This window comes from Leopardus geoffroyi, chromosome A2 (assembly GCF_018350155.1).
Source record: "Leopardus geoffroyi isolate Oge1 chromosome A2, O.geoffroyi_Oge1_pat1.0, whole genome shotgun sequence".
NCBI lineage: Eukaryota > Metazoa > Chordata > Mammalia > Carnivora > Felidae > Leopardus > Leopardus geoffroyi.
This window is the reverse complement of record NC_059331.1, coordinates 94,537,602-94,562,091: the sequence shown is the minus strand read 5'-3', so window position 1 is coordinate 94,562,091 and position 24,490 is coordinate 94,537,602. Positions and strand designations below refer to the sequence as shown.

Here is a 24,490-nt window from a genome sequence, read left to right as displayed (position 1 = left end):
GGTGTCTATTTCTTGGTCAAATGCATTTTGATACTTACCATGTCCCAAGCACTGTGCTAGGAGCAGGATATACTGCAGTGAAAGAGGTGGAGCACAGTCATAGCCCCTGCCTGCACAGAGCCTGCAGACTAGTGAGGGAAAATGAAAAGTGACCCGTTTTATTTTTTTAAGTTTATTTATTAATTTTGAGAGAGAGAGAGCACTTCTGCACACGTGAGTGGAGGAGGGCCAGAGAGAGAGGAAAGAGAGAACGCCAAGCAGGCTCCCCATTGTTAGTACAGAGCCCCACTCAGAGCTCAATCTCACAAAACATGAGATCATGACCTGAGCCAAAATCAAGAGCTGGACGCTTAACCGATTGAGCCACCCAGGCGCACCCCCTCCCCATTTTAAAACAGAGGAAGAACTGGGTGCTATCGATACCGTGCATCAGAGAGATTTCTCTTGCTTCTGAAGGTCAGAGATGTCCACCACATAAATTGAGACCTGAAAGATCCACAGAAGTAGTCAGGTGACAGGCAGGAGTTCCTGGAAGAGAAATCAGCACTTGGGGCCAGATGGCATAGGAAGAACATAGTGCATTCAAGAAACTGAAAGATGGTCTGAATATAGAACAGATATGAAATAGTCTGGTGAATTTGACAAGGACCAAAAAGTAGACACTTTAGTAATCATGTAGTAAAGGCTATGTATGTTTTAGTTACTATTAGAAATGTCAGACAACACTCATGGTCCTTTCTGTTCCTCTTAAAAACCCACAAAGCTATAGTGAATGGACTTTTTTAAGCAAAAGTACACATGCACGTAGATAATAAAAGAAGAAACCAAAACAATTTTGGAAGCTGGAAAAATCGTAATTGAGTAGTTATTGACTTGTCAGTCCCAAGAAAGCTGAATCCTAAGCCAGCAGTTGCCAGGGCTGAGAGGCAACCTATTGAAGGTTGATAACTGAATGTCAAGACACTTAACTTTCTTTCCTCACCTTCTTCCCATAGTTCTGACCAACCAATTGTCCTACAGTGAAACCCACATTTGACAGGCCCAACCATGTAAATTGAGTTGCCTAAAACTTTTTAGTGCCTGTTTCCTAGACATAGGCAGACAGTCAAAAATCTCCAGACAGCTGATGGAATATTCTAATAAGAAAGAGGCCAAAACTAACATAGAAAAGCAACCAGGAAGAAATAAAGACTATGCAGGAGTGGGAGAGGGAGGGTATTAGTATCTTCAAAGATTCAAAGACAGTGAAATACTATAAGATACTGCAATTATTAGACAAGAACAGGATGCTACAAATGGTTTTAAAAGTAGCTGCCAGGGGGCAAAATGGATTCTTGGATATTGAAAATATCATGGTATAAAATAAAACTTCAGGTGAAGGTTTAAAACATAAAGATGAGGAACTATCCCAGGAAGTAAAAAAAAAAAAAAAAAAAAAAAAAAAGATGGGAAGTAAACAAAAAGAGAAGAGAGATTTTTTTTAAGTTTTATTTATTTTTGAGACAGAGAGAGACAGAGCATGAATGGGGGAGGGGCAGAGAGAAAGGGAGACACAGAATCGGAAGCAGGCTCCAGGCTCTGAGCCATCAGCCCAGAGCCGACGCGGGGCTCGAACTCACTGATGGCGAGATCATAAACTGAGCTGAAGTCGGACGCTTAACCGACTGAGCCACCCAGGCGCCCCTGGGAAATTTTTTTTTACGTGAGTAAGGTACAGACTAGTCCAGGAAGTTCAATATCTGAATAATGGGAGTTCCAGAAAGAGAGAATGGAGAAAATGGAGGGGAGAAATTATCAAGGAAATTTCCTGGAATGAAAGGACATGACTTCCCCAATTGAAACAGTCTATTGAGCTCCCAAGACAATGGATGAAAACAGACCTACACAGAGACACATCATTATAAAATTGCAAAATCCTGTGGACAAATAGAATATTCTAAAAACCCTCAGAAAAGAAAAACAAGATTCTAAAAAGAATTAGGGACCAGAATGACTTCAGACATCTCAATAGCCACACTGGATGCTAGAAAATAGTAGAAGAAAGTAACTTGTAACGTAGAGTTCCCCAGCCAAATTATTCCTTAAGTGGGAAGGTAGAATATACATTTTTCAGACATGGAAAGATAAAAAATGTTGCTTTATAGGTCATTTCTCAGGAAGCTATCAGAGGATTTGTTCAACCAAAATAAGAAAAGAGAAAATGGAATCCAGGAAATGAGATTCTAATGCATGAGTAAGAAAGGATGATGGTGAAGGGAAATCTAAGACCACAGCTCTGAAGGAAGCTCAAAGACCAACAAATCTGGTGGACTAGAGTGGGACAGAGGCCCTGGGGGAAAGATCACTGAGAAAATGGCATGGATAGAATAACTGATGTTTAAAGTATGTTGAGGGAAAATTTACCAAACTGAGGGTGTGGACAGTTTAGGAATGTATTAATGATAAATATGTAGAAAGTACACAGTTCAGTGCCCAGAGGTAGGCATGATCACCCGCTCAGGAATTTATTTGACTGTCCAGACACAATGCACCCACCCGTGAATATAAATGAGGTATATTTAGTAATAACACTAAGATGGGGGCTCCCAGGAGGGAAAGGGTTCATTCAGGGGTCTGGTGAGAGAGTGAGCAAAGGGCTAGGAGTAGTCTGGGGCTTTCACTGTGGTTAAAGGGTAGAATCAGCATGGTGGGGATTCCACCTCGCATGGGCGAGAGCCTGAGCTATATTTGAAATTCCTGTCAACTCTTAGAGGTAAAGGCCTACACAGTTCTTCTACTTTTGGTTGCCCAGATGTGGGGGAGATAGAAAAGATGAGTGGAGATTGAAAACTGTCAACAAACATCAAAAATGGCCTCTTTATTACAAAACCAAGTTACAGGGGGCAGGGGGAAGACTGTAATTAACTCAAGAAAAAAACAAAAGTTGAACAGGAAGGGAAAATTTTCATAGCATAGTATATGCTGTGATTTACAAAGTCCTATCAGTACAGATACTAAATGCAATATAATTAAGTTACAGCCACATTGAGAAGATGAAGAATGGGAAGTGTTCATGTATGTGATAGGTATCATAGGAGTTGGTGAAAATAAACTGAATCTTCAACTTTTAGAATTGGAAGTCATTGACTTTTTTTTTAAATAGCAATATAAACATGTTCTTTAGGGATATGGAAATGATTCCAAAGGAGTCAGTTAAAATAATTAACAGTGGTTGCCTCTTGGGAGCTGAAGCATAAGAGATGACATATAGTAATGTGGGACAGGGTATGTTGGAAGACTGCTGTTTTGTTTGTTTATAACAAGTATGTATGTATAACTTTTTGAACACACATAATTAAATTACCCCCAAATTTGACTTTATCCTTAAAGGTAATGGGGAGCTATGAATCAGCTTGCAGCTGTAAACAATGAGGCTGTGGCATGACAGTGAGATCAAATTTGCATTTTATTAAGAGTATTCTAGTTATTTTGTAGAGAACAATTAGAGGGAAGAAAGAATGGATACAGACATGTCTATTAGGAAACTTAATCTAGCCCAGAATCTAGACAGGAAGTGATGTTGGCCTGGATTCAGATATGGCAACAGAAGTAGGTAAAAGACAGATTTGTGAGTATTTTGTGGTTGATTGGACTGTGGTCTGGAAGAGGAAAAATTCAAGACTCATACTGCATTTTCTGGTTTGGACAAGGGGTGGGTGGGGGCCATTCATTAAGATAGGACATCCATAAGAGGAGCAGGTTTGGAGGAAGTGGAATGGTTTTAAGTATTGGCTATCCAAGCAGAATGGCTATAAGGATACTGCAGATATGGACCTAGAGCTCAGGAGAGAAAGCTGGGCTGGAGACATAGATTTGGAATCAGCAGCATAGGATAACAATTGAAATCTAGGAGTGGGTGAGATTGCTCAGGGAGTGGGTGTCGAGTAACCAGCATCAAAAGCAGAGCCTGAAGGAACATAAACAAGGGCATAAGGAGAGGAGTCAGCAAAGGGAAATGAGAGAGAACAAGCAGAGAAGTGGTAGGAAGGCCTATGTACTATGGAATTCAGATAAAAAGTTCAACATTATCCAATAAAGTCAAAAGGGTGACTTGAGAGATGGAAACAAATGCACTGGAGGGGCAAAGGGAAGGGCCATGTCTGTGGAGCAGTGGGCCAGTTTGCAATGTACCTATGAGCCAAGGCATTCATTTTAATCTCTGTTTAACAGATAATAATAGGAAATTTTCTTGAGACTTTATTATGGGCCAGATATTGTATGATGTTCTTTATATACTTTATCTCATTTAACCCTCAAAACAAAACAATATCATTTCTATGAAATAGATGCTATTATTAACATCCCCATTTTTCAAATGAGGAAGCTGAAGTTTGAAGAAGGTACTTAATTCCTTAAAGGAATAGAGATAGCAAGCAGACAGGCTGGAATTTGATCTCAAGGGTCTAACTCCAGAATGTACACTCTAAGCACCATACTATACCCTCTAAGTGATCTGCCATAAATAACACTATTCGCTCATCCATTCAACAAGCCTGCTGTGTGCCAGGCACTATTCCAGGTGCTAGTGACCGACAGTGCGCAAAGCAATGCCCCTGAACTCACAGGTAGATAGTAACCTTCCATTGGAGGAGATAGTAAACAAATTTAAAAATTCAAGTATATTTTCAGTACTTAGTGTAATGACCCCTAAGAAAGCAGGGTAAGTTGCATGACAGTGGCTAGAGAAAATAGTTATTTCAGATCATACGTCTTCCTAAGATGATATTTCAGCAAAAACCTGCATAAATTCAGTGGCCAAGCATGAAAAGATGCATTCCAGGCTGAAGAAAGTGGAAGTGACACCATCTGAGGCAGGGTGGAGGCAGGAGTGGGTGCAGAAAGATCAAGGAGAAATTGGTAAGCCATAAAGTTGGTAAGGGAGGCAGACCTATATCATGTTCAGCCTCAGAGGTAAGACTTTAGCTGTTGTTCTTTTTTTCAGTTTATTTTTTAATGTTTTTTTTTATTTTTTATTTTTGAGAGAGAAAGAGAGAGCACAAGCACCAGCAGGATAGGGGCAAAGAGAGAGGGGGACAGAGGATCTGAAGCGGGCTCTGCACTGACAGCAGCAAGCCCAATGCAGGTCTCGAACTCACGAACCCTGAGATCATGACCTGAGCTGAAGTCAGATGCTCGACCAAATGAGCCATCGAGGCTCCCTATTAGGTTTATTTGTTTATTTTGAGAGAGAGCCCTTGAGTGAGGGAAGGGCAGAGAGAGAATCCCAAACAGGCTCCACTCAGTGTGGAGCCAGATACAGTACTCCATCTCATGACAGTGAGATCATGACCTGAGCCAATATCAAGTCAGATGCTTAACTGACAGAGCCACCCAGGCACCCCAGAGTTTAGCTGTTGTTCTAAGAATGATAAGAAGTCTTGGGAAGATTTTGAACAGACCAGTGATAAACTCTGACTCACATTTTATTAACTTGTAAGAGAGCCCAGACTTTGGATTCTGTGACTCTCGCTCTTTACATTATTATCTAGAATTGAGATGCCATGTGGCTACCAAGCACTTGAAATTTGCCCAGTCTAACTTGATACATACTCTAAGTGTTAAATACACCCCAGATTTCAAAGACTTGGTACTGGGGTGCCTGGATGGCTTAGTCGGTTGATTGTCCAACTCTTGGTTTTGGCTCAGGTCATGATATCACGGTTTGTGAGTTCAAGCCCTGTGTCTGGCTCCGTGCTGACAGTGCAGAGCCTGCTTGGGATTCTCTCTCTCTCCTTCTCTCTCTGCCCCTCCCTCTCTCACTTTCTCTGTCACGCTCTCTAAAAAGTAAATAAATAAACTTTAAAAAAAAGTCTTGGTACCAACAATAGAATAGATCTCATAAACAATTATTTATATTCATTATACGTTGAAATTATGATATTTTAGATATATAGGCTTGAATAAAATATAACATTCAGATTAATTTCACCTACTTCTTTTTGACTTTTTAAAAGATGTAGCTACTAGAAAATTTTAAATTTCATATGTGGCTTGTGTTATATTTTTATTAGACAGCCCTAGTCTAGACAACTTCCCTTCTGTTCTCAGCTTCATAATGCAGTGAAGACAAATGAAATAACTTGTGTAGGGCATTTTGAGTTTTCTTAAGGAAACACATTATGTAACAACAAGATAAATTATTGAGGATGATAGTCAGCCAAAAAATGTACCATTCTTTATAAGCCAAAGATAATGTTACTGACTTGGTTGTGGTTTTGTGTTGTTTTTCCAACAGTGGTGATGAGTTTGCACAAAGTCATCTGTAATGTTTCTCTCCCCACCCATTCCACCCCCTCCTTATGCTCCCTTATAACTAAAACAGCATGTTTTTTAAATACCTGGCCCAGGTTAAGAATGCAGTTCTCCAGCCATGGAAAGTTTTCTCTGTGCAAAGCACTCAGTCCTATATAGGTTTGAACCTCAGTCTATTTAATGTGAAATTCTAATTGTCTGGTATACCCAGCAAGCAGCTTCCAAATGTCAATAATTATATCTATAATCATAATAATAAAATACTCTTGGTTTCTTATATTTAATTTGAAATATAGTCGATTAGAATGTACTCTTACTGAAAAAATTGACACACAAGCTTTGACCAAGAAATTTGTTTTTCTTTGTGAGTTTGTATCTGTGAAAATTCTCACAATGTTATAAATTAAATCATATTTTGATTTACATACTGTAGTGTTAAAAATATTATTATAAGACATTGGGCTTATTGGGGATGATATAACTATATTACTCTATCTGAGGTCTTGAATACCAGTAAGAAAACATAAGCATCAGATGGACCCTCCTTCATCTCTGCCTACTCACTTCTCCTCCCACTTTCTTGTTTTCTCCTGACAGGTAGATGACAGGCCTTCACTCTCAATTTTCAGTCTCTACTGTTAAGCTCTGGATTCATTTTCCTTCTCAAGGACGTAACTTGCTGCTTCGCCTAACCTTTCTCTCCTGCACGTCACAATCTCCTACTCTACTGGATCATCTCCATCAGCAACAAACAGCTTTGAAATCTCTCATCTTTAAGCACACACACACACCTCCCTTGTCCCCACATTTCCTTCCCTAAACTTTATAGTTTCTCTACTTCTCTTTATGGCAAAATCTTTCAAAAGGGTTGCCTGTAACTCTGCTTCCATTTCTTCATCTCCCATTCATTCTTCAATGTACTAGTTAGGTTTCCTTCCCCCTGCTGAAATCACTCTTGTCAAAAGTAAGCTAAGACCTTCATGAAACCAAATGCAAAAGACCTCTCTGTCCTCATCTTATAGTGCTCCCAGAGTACTTGTGATTATGTGATACAGTTGGCTACACCTTGAAGTTGAAATACTCTTGGCTTCCATGATGCTATACTCTGGTTTCCCACCTATCCAATTGGTTACTCATTCTCAATCTCCTTACCAGCTCCTGTGTTTCTATCAGACCCCTAAATGTTCAGGACCCTCAGATTCCTTGGCCTCTTCTCTTTATCTACTCTTTTTGTAGGTCCTTTCAATCATTCTCATAACTTTAAAAAAATTTTTTTTCAACATTTATTTATTTTTGGGACAGAGAGAGACAGAGCATGAAAGGGGGAGGGGCAGAGAGAGAGGGAGACACAGAATCGGAAACAGGCTCCAGGCTCCGAGCCATCAGCCCAGAGCCTGACGCGGGGCTCGAACTCCCGGACCGCGAGATCGTGACCTGGCTGAAGTCGGACGCTTAACCGACTGCGCCACCCAGGCGCCCCTTTTCTCATAACTTTAATAGCCATCTAAATGCTGATAATCCCCAAATGTATGCCCCAAATGTAAAGTCCAGATCCATATACCCATAAGTTGAGTCTCAACTACATATCTCAAACTTACATGTCTACAAATAAAATACTGATGTATTCTTCTCATACTAAAAGTAATAAGAATATGGGACACCTGGGTGGCCCAGTCAGTTAAACAACCAACTCTTGATTTCAGCTCAGATTATGATCTCATGGTTTCATGAGTTCGAGCCCTTTGTGGGGTTCTACACGCTGACCTCACACAGAATCTACTTGGGATTCTGTCTCTCCCTCTCTCTCTCTGCCCCTCCCCCACTGACGGTCTCAAAATAAATAAATAAACTTAAAAAAAATTAAAGTAATAAGAATAGTAGTAAGACAAGGAGGAGAAGAAGGAAAGGGATAAAAAAAGAAGGAAGGAAAGAAGGAAGAAAGGGAAGAAGGATCAAAAGATGAATTACATTTTTGCTCTAACCAAAAATCAAGATGCCCCCTAATTCCCATATTTAATCGTATTTATACTATGATTAACTAGGGGCACCTGGGTGGCGCAGTCGGTTAAGCGTCCGACTTCAGCCAGGTCACGATCTCGCGGTCCGTGAGTTCGAGCCCTGCGCCGGGCTCTGGGCTGATGGCTCAGAGCCTGGAGCCTGTTTCCGATACTGTGTCTCCCTCTCTCTCTGCCCCTCCCCTGTTCATGCTCTGTCTCTCTCTGTCCCAAAAATAAATAAACGTTGAAAAAAAATTTATAATATGATTAACTATATTTAATCCATCAGCAAACTATATCTTGCTGAGCTCCAAAATGTCTCTTTTCCTTCTATTCATCTCCACCACCACGACTCTAGATCAGGGCATCATTATCTCTCACTTAGACTATTGCTATATCCTCCCAACTGACCTCCCTGTCTCTGCTCTCATACCTGCCCAATTCATTTTCATTTTAGCCAAAGGGATCTTTTTAAACCATGAAAGTTCATGTCACTCTCCTGTTTAAACTGTTCCATGGTTTGACAACTTTCTGCTGCCCTTGGAATGAAATCCAAACACCTGTCACTCACAGCTCCACATAGTTCATCCCCAGCCTAACTCCCCCTACCGCCCCAACTCTTCTTCATCTTGGGGTTTTATACTTGCTAATGTTTATACCTGGAATGCTCCCTGACTCTAACCTCCTCCTCTCATTTGAATGACAGACTTCTTTTCATCTGAGTCTCAATTTAAATGCCATCTCAGAGAGACTTCCAGCTTACCCATTTTCAAGCAACCTTGCTCATTTATTTTTTCACAAAGCCTTGCTTGTTTCCCTCCTTGTATTTCCCACAATTCTGATTGCATACTTTTGTATTTTGCTTTCTTGACTTTCATCCCTTGCCCCTCCCTCTTCATTCCAGATAAGAGGACTGAAATGCTGGTTGGGATAAGACACTGGATGCTGTAGCCATGCCCCTCCTTTCTCCCTTCCTTTGGAAGCCAGCTTGTCTACTGAGTGTGTATCTGTCTGCCTGCCCTTGTCAGGAGTTTCACAAGAACAAGCCTGTCCTAGTTCACTGCCTGTGGCTGAGTGTGAAGCCCAGTTCAGGCCTAAAGTATTAGGAACCCTACTGTGTGATGATACAACTAAGCTATGACCACAGCAACTCCATCAGAAAGAACGCTGACATTTTGATCTAGATCTCAATATCTTTGGACATCAGGTAGAGAAGAGAGGGGTGCTATATTGACCCATATAAATACAAATATCTCTTTACTGAAATGAATGGAAATCTAGGCCTGTGGCATTTCAATCTTCTTAAGAAATGGTATCCTGACTTTAAACCATACACATGTTAGTCCTAATAAGTGTGGGGGGGGGGTGATGACTAACAAAATAAAAGCAGAGATGTTCTGATTACAGTAGTGATTATATTCATTACTACTTTTTACGTAGCAAGTAACAGGAAGCTCAATTCAGGTTAACAAGCAATAAGAAAAATTCATTGGTTCACATAACTGAATATTGGGGAATTTATCCTCATCAGGGAGAGGCTAATCCTAGATCGAATGACTATGACCAGTTCCCAGGTTTTTTCTATTTCTTGGCTCTGCCAAGAGCTCTGAGTAGCTCAAGATGGGAAAAAGAAACTGTACTACAAACAAATAATGTTTAAGAGACCTCTGCCCTTGTGGTTCAAAGATGGCTACCAGAGATTCCTGGAGTTACTTGTTTTCACTCGTGTCCAGCAGCAAAGAAAGCATCTCTGTCAGTACCGTCTGCCAAAACATATATTTAAAATTTTTTAAATGTTTTCTTTCTCTCTAGCAGCATGGGCAAAATCTCTTGGATTGAATCATGTGTTATCTTGAACTAATCAATTCTACAGTCGAAACATCAGATTCCAGGTCTTACATGCAGAGCAGAGATGGGATCAACCACTAAAAGCATGTGACTGAGAATAAGCTGGGGGTATTCTTGCTGGAGAAAGTGAAGAATAGGTTTCGAATGGAGGCAACCAATCAATGTCTGCATAAGCCTAAGAGGCTTGAATAACTGTAGCCTGATTTACAGCCCTTCTGTGTGGATTCAATCTCTTATAATATACAACCCCCCTCTCTATATTCCAGAGTATTTGTGATCTTCCTTTCTTCTCCTCTTTCTTTCTTCTTTCTTTCTTTCTTTTTTTCTTTCTTTCTTTCTTTCTTTCTTTCTTTCTTTCTCTCTACCTCCCTCCCTCCCTCCCTCTCTTTCCTCCTTCCTTCTTCCCTTCCTTCCTTTTTCTTTTTTCTTCCTTTCTTTCTTTCTCTTTCTCTCTCTCCCTCCCTCCCTCTCTCTCTCTCCCTTCTTTTCTCTCTTTCTTTCTCTCTTTCTTTCTAACTGAATTGGCCAGGATAAACATCTGTGCCCATATAGTTGTCCTACTTACAAGGCCCTAGGGGAGCTCTTTGGAATGGTTTAAAATTTTTTAATTTTAAGAAAAGGTGTACTAAATATGGGAAGGAAAAAGACCCATTTCACAGGACAAATGTAAAAGACTAGCCACAGTGTTTATCACCCATGCCAAGTTCTAAAGTGCCAAATGAGCAAAGGCTTAGAAAAACAAATGCAAGAGACCAGGGTCTTCAACTGGGGGATTGGAGGTATGTGGTCTCCCTGGGGCCCGGGTGGGGCGGAAGGTGGGGGTAAGTGGCCATGGATTGTTTCAGATAAACATTCCTAAAATGGAATGACCCAAGAAAGCTCCTGTGGTCAAGGCTAAATTAGGCTGTCTCTCCTTTCCTCTCTCCTGGGCTTTTATCACCTGATAATAAAAAGGACTACCTCACACTCATCCCAAACCTACTAAGTCATTGCCTGCGGTGGAAAAACCTTTAGGGTGCTCAAGAAAGGGTGAATGAAATGACTCTAATGATAGGGAAACTAATCCTTCTGCAAGTCAGATAGACTCCAATTCTCTGCTTTCCACAAAGGGAAGGATAAGAGTTGTCAGATGAGAGATTACTAGAACTAATCTTGATGATAGATTACCATGTTATTTTTGGCATATAACTGAGAAGAATTCAAGGAATTGAGTCCTATTGCTGAAACAAAACTCTAACATTCCTATTTATTTATGTAGGTGAAGAGTTTCTCAGCACTTGTTCTGATCTACACATCTTACATTGAGCATTGATGCCTAAGCCTGTTATATCGATTCCTGGATACCTGGGGCTTTACTCATCTCACTAAAGAACTGCAATCCCAATACAATTTTACATTTCATGTCTAGTAATTATTCATCAATATTTATAATACATTTATGCTATTTTGAGAAATTGTGTAGACTTTTCTAACATTTAGGACCTTATGGTCACAGAAAAATTTTTAATGATTTCCTTTTATTGACGTATTTTCATTACATAGAAGCATGTTACTCATGAAATATTTTAAAGTATAAAAATATATTAGGAAATGGAATGGAAATATAATTCCAAGAAGAAAAACAAACAAAAGACAATTTCCTATGGGTAAAGAAGAACTTATTTACGTATACTTAAAATGTATGATAGGGCATCAAATCACTATAGTATTTAGATTCTACTAGATAGTTATCAAATAGTGATGTGACAGTTTATTTTTAAATGTCATTATGTATAATGTGTTGGAATTTATATGTATATTTGCAACTCTTTCAGTATCATGAAGAATTTTAGGCACCAACTTAGAAATGTGGTGAGAAATTTACTGCTTCTTAAAATATTTTTAGGAGTACTTGAGTGCAAATGACTAGAGACAATGAAAGGAGAAAATTATGTTAGACAAGAAAATGAGCAAGGAAAGAACAGGCCCACTGTTGAGACTGATGGCACAGTGAAATATGATGACAAAGGACCTGTCTGTGCACATTTGCTTTTGTGTCCTTTATCAAAGTGAAAGATCTGACAAAGAATGATTGAATGGACATTGGTAAAGGGGAAGAGAAGTTCAAGATGGAAAAAGAAATTGTAAGAGTGTACCCCATCTCCCCTGGGTAGTAAGAATAATAAGGATTTAAATCAGCCAGGATTGGGGCAGCTAGGTAGCTCATTTGGTTGAGCATCTAACTCTTGGTTTCAGCTCAGTCATAATCTCAGACTCATGGGATCGAGGGGCACCTGGGTGGCTCAGTTGGTTAAGTGTCTGACTTCAGCTCAGGTCATGATCTCAAGATTTGTAAGTTCGAGCCCTGCATCGGGTTCTGTGCTGACAGCTCAGAGCCCGGAGCCTGCTTCAGATTCTGTCTTCCTCTCTCTGTCCCTCCCTTTCTCGCATTCTGTCTCTCTTTCTCTCAAAAATAAATAAACATTAAAAAAATAATCATTTAAAGTCTAGGGTCATGTGATCAAGCCCTTCATGGGGCTCTGTGCTGGTAAGCATGGAGCCTGCTTGAGATTTTCTCTATCCCTTTGTCCCTCTCCCCCACTTGTGCATGTGCTCTCTCTCTAAAATATAAAAATTTTAAACAATTAAATCAGCATGGATTGACTCAGAATTCAAACTCTGCCACTTCTCATCTATGTGACCATGGGCAAGATGTTTAAGCCCCTCATGTGTATTATGGGCATACTGTGACACAGGTTAAATCTTATAGAATGTAAAGTGCTTTGCTCAGAGTCAAGCATGACAATACATAAATAATGGCTATTGTAATTATGTAGCTGTGGGCTTTGGAGCAACTTATCCACCTTGAGCTTCACTTCCCTCCTCTCTACCACAGTTATAATAACATCTACCTACTAGGATTACCGTGAGGATTAAACTGATAATAAACCCGAGAACACTTATAATATAAAGAAGGCATTCAGTAAAATTAGTTCTTTCCCCACTTCTTTCTCTAGCTTCCTATTGATTTAGACAATTCTATGGACCCCTGATGGGACATGATGAAAAACAATCTATTTCCAAATACTAATTTATAAAATACTATATTACTTTTATTGTGTCTACTGGTAAAGAGACTAAATCTGAAATGATTCTTTTTCTTGTTGATTAAAGAGACCAAGGTCTCATATTACAAATGACCCTACCCTTATAGATATGACCTTTCTGCCTTACTAGCAAATCTCATTAATGACAAAATTATTCTCATGAAATTGTGAAAGGCAAATATGTTGCTGATCTATGACCACATAATCAATCCTCTCATAAAAAGGACTTCCTCACAAAGAAAAAAATTCCTCCCAAGTGTTTCCTTTTCTCTTATGAGTGAAAAGATAAAGCATTTATTAATTTGTGGGAATAAATGTTGTTCATTAATGTGATTCACTTATTTTAGACAGCACCAAATATGGCCTCTCTTTGTAGTTTTGATACAAAACAAAGCCTACTTAAGATGAGCCAGGATGCCGGGAAAGGAATTGGGGAACCAAGTTTAATGGAAAAGGCAGGGAAGGTGTCTAAAACCACTTCCTCCACTTTAAACTGTGTGATAATGTCTATTCAGCTGTTTTCAGAAATAGGCTGCCAAGTTGTTGTTCCCCGTTGAGGGGAGGGGTGTAGTGACCCTGAAGAGTCAAAATGCATAGGAAGGCTCCATAGCGGTCAGGATCCCAGCAGGAAACAAATGTCACACTCCGAATGAGTGAAAGAAATATGTTTGAAGCAGGATAGTAGGTATGTGGGCATCCATTATACTAGTCTGTCTATATTTGTCCATGTTTGAAATTGTCTATGGTGAAATATATAAAAACAAAGAGAAGAGTGTAACAGACAGACTAATTAAAGTCATGCAAAGCTGTGGGCAGGAATTAAAAAAACTAGGGAAGGTGAAGTCTCTGTCTTTTGCTTCCACCCCCCACCTCCACCCCTTGGAGTGGCAACAATGGGAAATGCTAGAATAGCAGTTTGAAGGCACAAGGGAAAGAACCCAACTCCTGGCACCCAGGGAGACCAGAAACTCTAGGAAAGGGCCACTTCTCAGGAATTGTGGCCTTTGGTGGCGGAATGCAACTGCTGGCAACCAAGGCCCAGCACATACTCTGCAGCTCAGTGTAAACTGACAAAAGCAAGAAATGAAATGCTGTTAAAGGTCCCAAATTATAAAGCTTTAGCTTTTCTTCCAGTCTCTCTTCCTTCTCTCTTGACCAGTCATGGTTTTAAATGTTTCAATTGAAAACCTTTCTAAATGAAGAAAAATTAGAAGTTTGAATTATTAACATGAATTTTGCCATTTACAGTGTACAATGTTATTTATTTATTTATTTATTTATTTATTTATTTATTTATTTTTGGTTTACTTACTTACTTACTTAAGCAATCTCTACATTCAACATGGGGCTCAAACTCAAAACCCGGAGATCAGGAGTTACATGCTCTTCCTACAGAGCCATCAGGCGCCCCTACCATGTGCAATGTTCATTTTAGATGCAACATGAGAGCATTTAACACATGCAGGATCACTGAAACGAAACAATTTGTATTTCATAGTTTGTATGTACATATGTATTTTTTTAATTAGAAAAATATAAACACTGCACAAAAGTAACCCGTTTGTTTATTTCACTTCTTTATATACACACATTGTACTGACACTGTGCCTTTGGCTTACTGATGAGCAAAGAGGAACTAAAAAGAAAAGCAACTGTGGATTGTCCTATCTTTCTCTTTCTTTCTATGGCATCACTTTTAGTGTAAGTGGTTGGCTAATACAGTGAAGTAACATGAGTAATAAAGGATATGGTAAGAGTTCTTTGGTTGTTTGTGTTTCTTAGAATAGTATTCATTACCTTTTTTCTGAATTTGAAGCAAATTTTAGCTTCAAAATGGAAGGAGGCATTTTAGGGTTTAATCAGTCATGGATGTGATATGCTTTACCTTGTACTTGCTTTGAGTCTCACTGAACACGGATGTACAGGAATCCTATTATCATGGGGCACTGGAGATGCTATATGCAAATGGCTCAACCAGAAATGGCAGAAACATAAAATGCATATCTCCTCTGTTCATGTATCAGACCTCACTAACAAAACACATGTTCAAAGATAGAATTAGGAATTTCAAAATGGTGTCAGCAAAGCATTAAGTCAAGTATGGGACCCTTCTCAGCATGTGGCCCTATTGACTACACAGGTTTCACACTCTGCTGCCAACCCGATGACCAGGCAAGGAAGGAGCCAGGGTATCAGTGCCTTTTATTCTAGTTGCCCCACCTCCCATAGGTATCCTCACTGGTGGATCCTGTTAGAAAGCAAGGGATCCAGGGATGCATACAAGGAGAATAGTCTCCTGAGTTACAGACTAGGGGAGAGAGGGTGGAGACGGGGTCTGGAGGGACAAACAGAATACCCAAAACAGACTGCTAGCTCTCATATCTCTTTCCAAAAATTGCAGTTCCTACTTAATTCAGCTAAGATAACAAGGACCAGGTGGGCCCCCGGTGTGGCTCAAGATGTTTATGGGGTCTTACGCTGATGCAGTTTTGTGAGCCCTCTACAAACATTAATTAATTAAAAGTACAAATATAAACTCAGTATAAACTGGCTATTTATTTAGAATGAGAAAAGAAACCACAGTAAAATATTGGAGCTTGAAAGGTTCGAGTCCTCTTCTTCTGAGGTCTCTAGGAAATATACCAAAAATGTCCTACACAGACATGCTTCCTGATTGCACCCTGGATTCCCCTCCCCTCCTAGAACACTCTACAACTCCAAGTAACTCCCACCACTCACAGGGGCCTGGGGAATTGAGGAGCTTTGAAGATTAAACTTTATTAGCTTTATGATAAATTTCTCTGTAGGCCCCAAAACCTAGAATATAGAATTAAATGACTGTGGAGCAGAAGCATTTCCTAGCGGGCAAAAATTGTGGGCCCTTGAGCCATGATGTGACTCCTTCCCCTATTACACATGCCAGAGGCAGTGAGCACAGAGTTTGGGCTCCTCTGATCTAATGCTTTTTCACTGTAGTCAGGAAATTCCATTAAGGTTCAGATACACTATATAGGAAACTGAGGAGGTAGTGGATAGTCATGGCCACTCCTTTGCATCCTTTATTTATTATCTATCACTTGCACTGCTTGTTGGCTAAGTTGGAATAAGCCAAAGGGAAAACAACGTTAGGACTCATTGTTCTTGGTCACCTTCAAATCCTGACCAGACTCTGTGGCCTAATCAACAGGTTCTTCTGTAGGCATAAAATATTATTGGGCTTTCCTCATAGCAGCCAAGGCAACAGTAGGGCCCATTTAGATTCAGAAAAAAAAGAAGCAACAGTTCAATTAGATAAAAGGGTTGCCCTGGATACAGTCCTGGGGTCTGCACAGGAGCCCAAGGGAGGAGGGAAATAGGTGGATGAGGACAAAAGAAAGGAATTACAGGTATATTTAGGAAACTGCAAAGATGATAAAGAAAGATTTCAAACTTTGCTAGGGCCCTGGGGTTGGTGAACTCACTATTTGCTATTGATAAGCATGGGGGAAGCTGCTGATATCTGAACTAAGAACGTGGGCTTAACGTGAGAGCATTTGATCTAAATAAGATAGCACTTAAGTCCATAAGTTCAAATCTTGATCTTAGTTTTTCAAAGCTATTAGACTTTGATCAAGAAACAACTCATTCTCTCTGTGCCTCAGTTTTCTCATCTGTAAGATGAAAGTAAATTACATTAAATTACATTATGTCGAGCCACAACACATTATCTTATTATGTTGTATTATATGGAGCTCACCTCATAGTGTTGTGTGAGAATTAGATAAGCAAATCCTTACAAACACCACCACTTATAATAGTTCTTAGTACATGTGAGATAATAGAAAATATCTATATTGGTCTCTGCCCACAGTTTCTGGCACAGAGTTCCTAAAATCCTTGCAATTTCCTAAGTGATAAGGGCATTAGGAACATCTTCTGTTCCAATATTTGGTCTTTGACCACAATTCCTGACACAGAGCTCCCACATCCCTTGAAATGTCTTGGATGATGGCAGTGTATTTTTTGTTGTTGTTGTTGTTCTAACAAGGTGACTCTTAGCGGGCACCTGGAGGGCAGGCTGGTCACTGGAAGACCGAGCCACAATTAGAAGCTTGGATTGTCAGCCTACCTTCTAGTCTCTAGAGAAGGGAGAGATCTGAACATGAAGTTAGTGATTGTTCATGCCTCCATGATGAAACTTCCATAAAAATCCCCAAAGTACAGGGTCTATAGAGCTTTTAGGTTGGTGAACACATGCAGTGCTGGGGGAAGACATGGAAGCCCCATGCCCCTTCCTCCATACCATGTCCTCCCTGTCTCTTCCACCTGGATGCTCATTTGTATCTTTCATCATATCCTCTAATAAACTGGTAAACAGAAGCAAGTGTTTTCCTGAGTTCTGCGAGGTGTTCTAGCAAATAACTGAATCGAAGGGAGAGGAGGACCTGGGAACCTGTGGAATCTGAAGCCATCTCCAGGTAGATAGTGTCAGAATTTATTTAACTTGTAGGACACCCAGCTGGTGTCACAGAATTTCTTGGTGGGGGGAAAACTCCACACATCTGGTGTCAGAAGTGCTGTGAGTGAGGTAGTAAGTAGTGTGAGAGTAAAAGATACACAGGAGGAGTGGTATAGCTTTTTCTTACACATTACACAATTAGTGCTCAATAAAAGTGAGAAATTATTACTATGAAAAATGGTTCCAAATATAGCACTTACACACATTTGGGCAATGTTTAAAGCTGTACAATTTCTGAAACAGATGAGGAATTTGATCCATTTGTTTTTATTAAATAATTTTACAAAAATTATCATTTTGAATGGATGGATGTTTTCACATTTAATCTCTAGCCAAAGTTAAGTATTGTAAAGTTTTCATTAATAAAACACAGTCACTTCTTCTTTTAAAAACAAACAAACAAAACACAATAATTTCTGAACTTTTCTCACCAAAAAGCAGAGGTACACTTTACCTCTTCATACTTTGCAGGTAATTTTTCTTGGCCCACCATTCCCAGACACTGAGGAAATATTTTATTTTCTTTTTTAACTTTAGTCAATTTATATACTGACATATGGAGATTAGATGGAATAGCAGATTCCGCTGAGCAAAGAGCTAGCTGTGTTCTTTGTTCAAGAATGGTAACTTTAGCTTAGAATCAAGTTTGAGTAAAATAATTTAGAAAATGTTAGGGAGGTTTGCTTATCAGTCTTGTTTGATTCTAGAGGTTGAGTTGAAATAAAACTGCAAGAGTGAGACTTTCTCGATTCTTATACACCTCTAAGCAAGCACATCACATAACCTCCTTGACTTCCATGTCCTTATTCACTAATGGATAATGGGGAAAGTGTTGCCTCACTTCACCCCCAAGGTTTTTGTGAGGATTAAAAGGAAAGAATTGTTTTAAAAAACTGAAAATGCATAGCTGCATGCAGAAGAATGAAACTGGACAACTTTCTTACACCATACACAAAAATAAATTCAAAATGGATTAAAGGCCTAAATCTAAGTCCCCAAACCATGAAACTCCTAAAAAATATACAGGTAGTAATCTCTTGGACATCAGCATTAGCAACGTTTTGCTGGATATGCCTCCGTAGGCAAAAGAAACAAAAGCAAACTATTGGGACAACATCAAACTAAAAAGCTTCTGCACATCAAAGGAAACCATCAAGAAAACAAAAAGGCAACCTAGATACGAAGTTAATATTGAAAATATATAAAGAACTCATACAAACCAGCACCAAAAAATAATAATGATAATAACCTAATTAAAAATGCTCAAAAGACATGAACAGATACTTCTCCAAAGAAGACATGCTGATGGCCAACAGACACACTAAAAGATGCTCAACATCACCAATCATTAGGTAAATGCAAATCAAAACCACAATCATACTAGCCAAAATGGCTGGTATCAAAAAGACAAACAATGGCAAGTGGTGAGAAGGATGTGGAAAAGAGGGAATCCCCATAAACTGTTGGTAGGAATGTAAATTAGTGCAGTACTATGGAAACAGTATGGAGGCTCCTAAAAAAAAATTAAAAATAGAAATACCATATGATCCACTAATTCTACTGCTGGGTATTTACCCAAAGAAAATACAAACACTAATATGAAAAGATATATACATCCCTGTGTTTACTGCATCATTATTTGCAGTAGCCAATATATGGAAGCAACCTAAGTGACCACTGATAGATGAGTGGAATAAGATATGGTACACATATATACAATGAAATATTACTCAGCCATAAACAAGAATAAGATCTTGTCATTCGCAACAACATGAATAGACCTAGAGCGTATCATGCTAAGCAAAATAAGTCACACAAATAAATAAGTCAGAGATATGATTTCACTTATATGTGGAATCTTAAGAAACAAAACAAATAAACAAAAATAGACTCATAAATACAGAGAACAAACTGGTATTACCAGAGTGGGGGGAATGGAGAGATGGGCAAAATAGGTAAAGGGTTTTAAGAAGTACAAACATCCAGTTATAAAATAAGTAAGTCTTGGGGATGAAAAGTATAGCATAAGAAGTATAGTCAACAATATTGTAATAACATTGATTAGTGACAGATGGTGAGCATTGTGTAACTTACAGAATTATTGAATCACTGTTGTACACCTGAAACTAAAATAATATTGTATGCCAACTGCACAATTAAAAAAAAAACAAAAGCACTCTATAAATGCAAGAATTTACTCAAAAAACTTTTTTCTTACCCAATTTCTTTTTTGCATGTCATTCAACAGCAGGCAGACTGGATTATGTCAGGAGCAACAGTCCTGAATTAATCTGATTCACGTCTTTAAAGTGCTCTTATCAATATCTATAAAAGAAAAATCAATTTGATTAATCAACTGGAATTCTTTTTTTGGGACGGTGGCAATTTTAAATACAGTTTTATTTAAGACATTGCATTTTCCACTTAACAAGAGAGTGTTTATTAAGTGCAATGTCATTTCCTTTCCCAGTAACATATTCCAAATTCAAGTATTGAGAATGCCCAGTTCATTTACTATAGCAGCTCGACTTAAATTTTATTCATTTTTAATGTTTTATTCATTTTTGAGAGACAGACTGTGAGCGGGGGAGGGGCAGAAAGAGGGAGACACAGAATCCGAAGTGGGCTCCAGGCTCTGAGTGGTCAGCAGAGCTCGATGAGAGGCTCGAACTCACTGACCGTGAGATCGTGACCTGAGCCAAAGTCAGACGCTTAACCGTCTGTACCACCGAGGCACCTCAACTATACCAGCTTGACTTTTAAACTGCCATGGACTTTGCTATGAATTTGGGTCCTTCAAGTGTTTTGTGTGGAGCAAGGCTAGACCTATTCTCAGGTTAGCAACCTCTTCAATGGTGAGCCTAGAGGAGGCACCATCTGAAGGAGGAGCTCCACCACCAGGAAAGCCCCCAGGCATTCCTCCAGACATGCCTCCTGCCTTGCCTCCTGCATTCTGGTACAGCTTGGTAATGAAGGGGTTGCAGACTTTCTCCAGCTCTTCCTGCTGATGTTCAAATTCTTCCTTCTCTGCAGTCTGGTTTTTATCAAGTCAGTTGATGATTTCATTACACTTGTCAAGAATCTTCTCTTTGTTCTCATCGTTGATTTTGCCCTGAGTTTTTTCATTTTTCAACAATTGCTTTCATGTTGGATGCATAAGATTCAAGCAAGTTTAAACTCACAGACATACTTCCTTGCCCCTCTGTGGCATTCCTCAGATTCAAGTCACTTTTGATACTGATGCTAATGACATCCTCAATGTCTCTGCCATGGATAAGAGCAGGAAAAGAGAACAAGATTACCTTCAATGGCAACAAGGGCCGCTTGAGCAAAGAAGGCATTGAGTGCATGGTCCAGGAAACTGAGAAGTATGAAGCTAAAGATGAGAAGCAGCAGAACAAGGTGTCTTCCAAGAATTCACTTGAATCTTCTGGAGTTCTCTATTATTCATTAAAAATAGGGGCGCCTGGGTGGCGCAGTCGGTTAAGCGTCCGACTTCAGCCAGGTCACGATCTCGCGGTCCATGAGTTCGAGCCCCGCGTCAGGCTCTGGGCTGATGGCTCAGAGCCTGGAGCCTGTTTCCAATTCTGTGTCTCCCTCTCTCTCTGCCCCTCCCCTGTTCATGCTCTGTCTCTCTCTGTCCCAAAAATAAATAAACGTTGGAAAAAAAAAAAATTAAAAAAATAAATAAATAAATAAATGAGGCCTGGCCAGTAACAGGTACTGAATAAATGTTTGTTGAATGAATTCAGAAGTGCCATAACTTAAAACATTTGATAAGATTCCACTTGCAAGGCTGTTAAAAGTCAAAACAGTGGCTAAAAGAACCCTGTTACTAGGGAAACACAATTTTTTTGTGAAGAGAGAGTTGAATAGGAATAAGAACCACAGTGTAGTAGTAAATGTTCTTCTGGCAGAATCAATCACTGTGGTGATTACCAACATTATTTAGCATGTCTATTAAAAAAAGAGTGCAAGGTAAAAGTAAAAATGTGAAGATGGTGTTAAACTCTTCATTGTTATATATTACAGCATAATGTTGGACCAAAAAATGCACATACATTTCATAAAATCTGTGAGAAACCAGGACATTTGCACTGTGCACAGGCATAGAATAGTGAATCTCTGAGGGTGACAGTGATAAATAATCTCAAATAATACAATGAAGACCTAGAAAAGGGTTAAAGGAGTCATTATGGAAGATACTGGTAATGCTGGCTATAACTCATGAAGAAGGTTGAGAAACAAAAAGACTTGTCCTTTTTTGGGAGGTTTTCTTACATTGTCTTAGCAAGGACTATCTTCTACCATCTGTCTTCAATATTTGTTTCCACACTTTGTAACTCTTTGATAGCATTTTTTTTCCTTTTTTAAACAGCTTTATTGAGATACAATTCTCACATACCACGTAATTCACCCATTTAAACGTGTACTATTCAATGGGTTTTTTTACATTCACACAATTGTGCAACCACTAGCACCATTTAATTCCAGAACATTCTCATCACCCCTATGAAAAACTCCTACCTATAAGCAGTTGCTCCCTATTCTCCCTCCCCACAAGACAACCATTAATTGACTTTCTACCTCCATAAATTTGTCTATTCTGGACATTTCACAATTCTGGACACATACCATATGTGGTCTTTTGTGATTGGCTTCTTTCACTTAGCATAACATTTTCAAGGTTCATCCTATTGCAGCATGTATCAGTATTCCACTTCTTTTTATTGCTGAGCACTATTCCATTGTATGGATATACCACACTTTATTTATCCTTAGATGAGTTGATACAAGTTGACAGTCAGAAATTTGGGTTGTTTTTACAATTATAAATGCTACTGCTATGAACATTTGTGTACAAGTTTTTGGGTGGAAATATGTTTCCATTTCTCTTGGGCATGTACTTGTGAGTAGAATGACTGGATCATACAGTAACCCTCTGTAAACTTTTTTTTTAATTTTCTTTTTTAATGTTTATTTATTTTTGAGGGAGACAGAGAGAGAGGGAGGGAAGGAGGGTGAGCAAGAGAGGGGCAGAGAGAGGGAGATACAGAATCTGAAGCAGGCTCCAGGCTCCAAGCTGTCAGCACAGAGTCCAACACAGGGCTCAAACTCAAAAACCAGGAGATCATGACCTGAGCTGAAGTCGGCGCTTAACTGACTGAGTCACTCAGGCGGCCCTCAACTTTTTTTTTCTTAAAGTTTATTTACTTATTTTGAGAGAGACAGAGAGAGTGCTAGCAGGGGAGGGGCAGAGAAAGAGGAGAATCCATGCAGGCTCTGAACTGTCAGCACACAGCCTGTGTGGGGCTCCAAATCACAAAACCATGAGATCATGACCTCAGCCAAAATCAAGAGTTGGAGGCTTAACAGACTGAACCACCCAGGTGCCCTGACTCTGTGTCAACTTTTCAAAAAACTTTTAAAAACTTGAGATTGTAATTCACATCCCGGAAAATTCACCATTTTAAGTGTAACACTTTACAGGGTTTTCGTATATTAATAAGGCTATGCAACCATCATCAACATCTGATTCTAGAAAAAATTTCACCACCCTAGATGGAAACCTTGCACTCATTATCCTTGAATTAATGCTGGATCAATAAGCCTAGAGTCCTCTACTCTTTCTTCTGCCTTGGGAAAATGATTTAAAACATTGTCCTTTTTATTCAAATTGAAGTATCAACTGTGTACTTGTAAAAAAAAGCATACTGACTTTTAAAAATAATGAATTTATAGAGGTATAATTCACATACATAAACTTTGCTCATTTTAGTGTACAATTTAGTGGGTTTTAGTTCACCCACAAAATTGTGCTATCACTACCATTATCAAATTCAGGAATATTTTCATCATGCCAAAAAGAAGCCTTGTACTTATTAGTAGTTACCTCCATTTTCCCCTCCCCTTGGCCTCTGGCAACCACTAACATACTCTCTGTCTCTATAGATTTTCCTATTATAGATTATTATTAACTTTTAGGGGAATAAAAGAGGATTCTTATACTATGTTCACTGATCACTTCTTTGAAGCATAAATCATTTGGTTATACACACACATACATGTACACACACACACACATACCTATTGCTGTTATCATTACTGACATTTTCATACCTCCATGTCACTGTCCTGTACTCACAGATGAGCTCAGCACCTGTCAAAATACCAATGTGGGGAAAAATACTGACACCATATGGCAGAATATTGGTATCCTCAAGAGAGGAATTTACTGCATTATCTCCCTAGTGATCATATAATTACAAACTAAAATAATACAACTTTTTAAATCAAACATATTTTTTCAAAAGATAATTTAAACACCATAACATGCAACATTGCTAAGGATGTAAGGAAAGAGGCATTCTTTTATTTTAAGTTTATTTATTTATTTTGAGAGAGAGAGAGAGAGAGTGCACGCAGGGAAGGGCAGACAGAAGGAGACAAAGGATCTGAAGCAGGTTCTGTGCTGAGAGCAGAAAGCCTGATGAGGGCCTTAAACTCATGAACTCTTGAACTCTTGAACTCACAAACTCAAGAACTGTGAGATCATAACCTGAGCCACAGTCAGACACAAAACTGACTAAGCCACCCAGGTGCCCCAGGAAAGAGGCATTCTTATACGTTGTCAGTTGGAATTTAAGGTGTTACATTCCTAAAGGCCAATTGGCCAGAAGTAGCAAAAAATTGTAAATTAGGGGACCCTGGATGGCTCAGTTGGTTAAGTGACTGACTTTGGCTCAGATCATGATCTCACAGCTCATGAG

The 24,490-nt window shown here is 39.2% G+C and overlaps 1 protein-coding gene across 1 annotated transcript in view; it reads right to left on the bottom strand.

The window, feature by feature from the left end:
- Nucleotides 1-20,012, bottom strand: part of CDK14 (cyclin dependent kinase 14) — a 616,562-nt gene extending 596,550 nt beyond the window's left edge. Inside the window, exon 1 of the mRNA XM_045497022.1 lies at nt 19,939-20,012. The gene's annotated coding sequence lies outside the window, so the exon portion shown is untranslated. The remainder of the gene's footprint in view (nt 1-19,938) is intronic.
- Between the last annotated feature and the right edge of the window lie 4,478 nt (nt 20,013-24,490).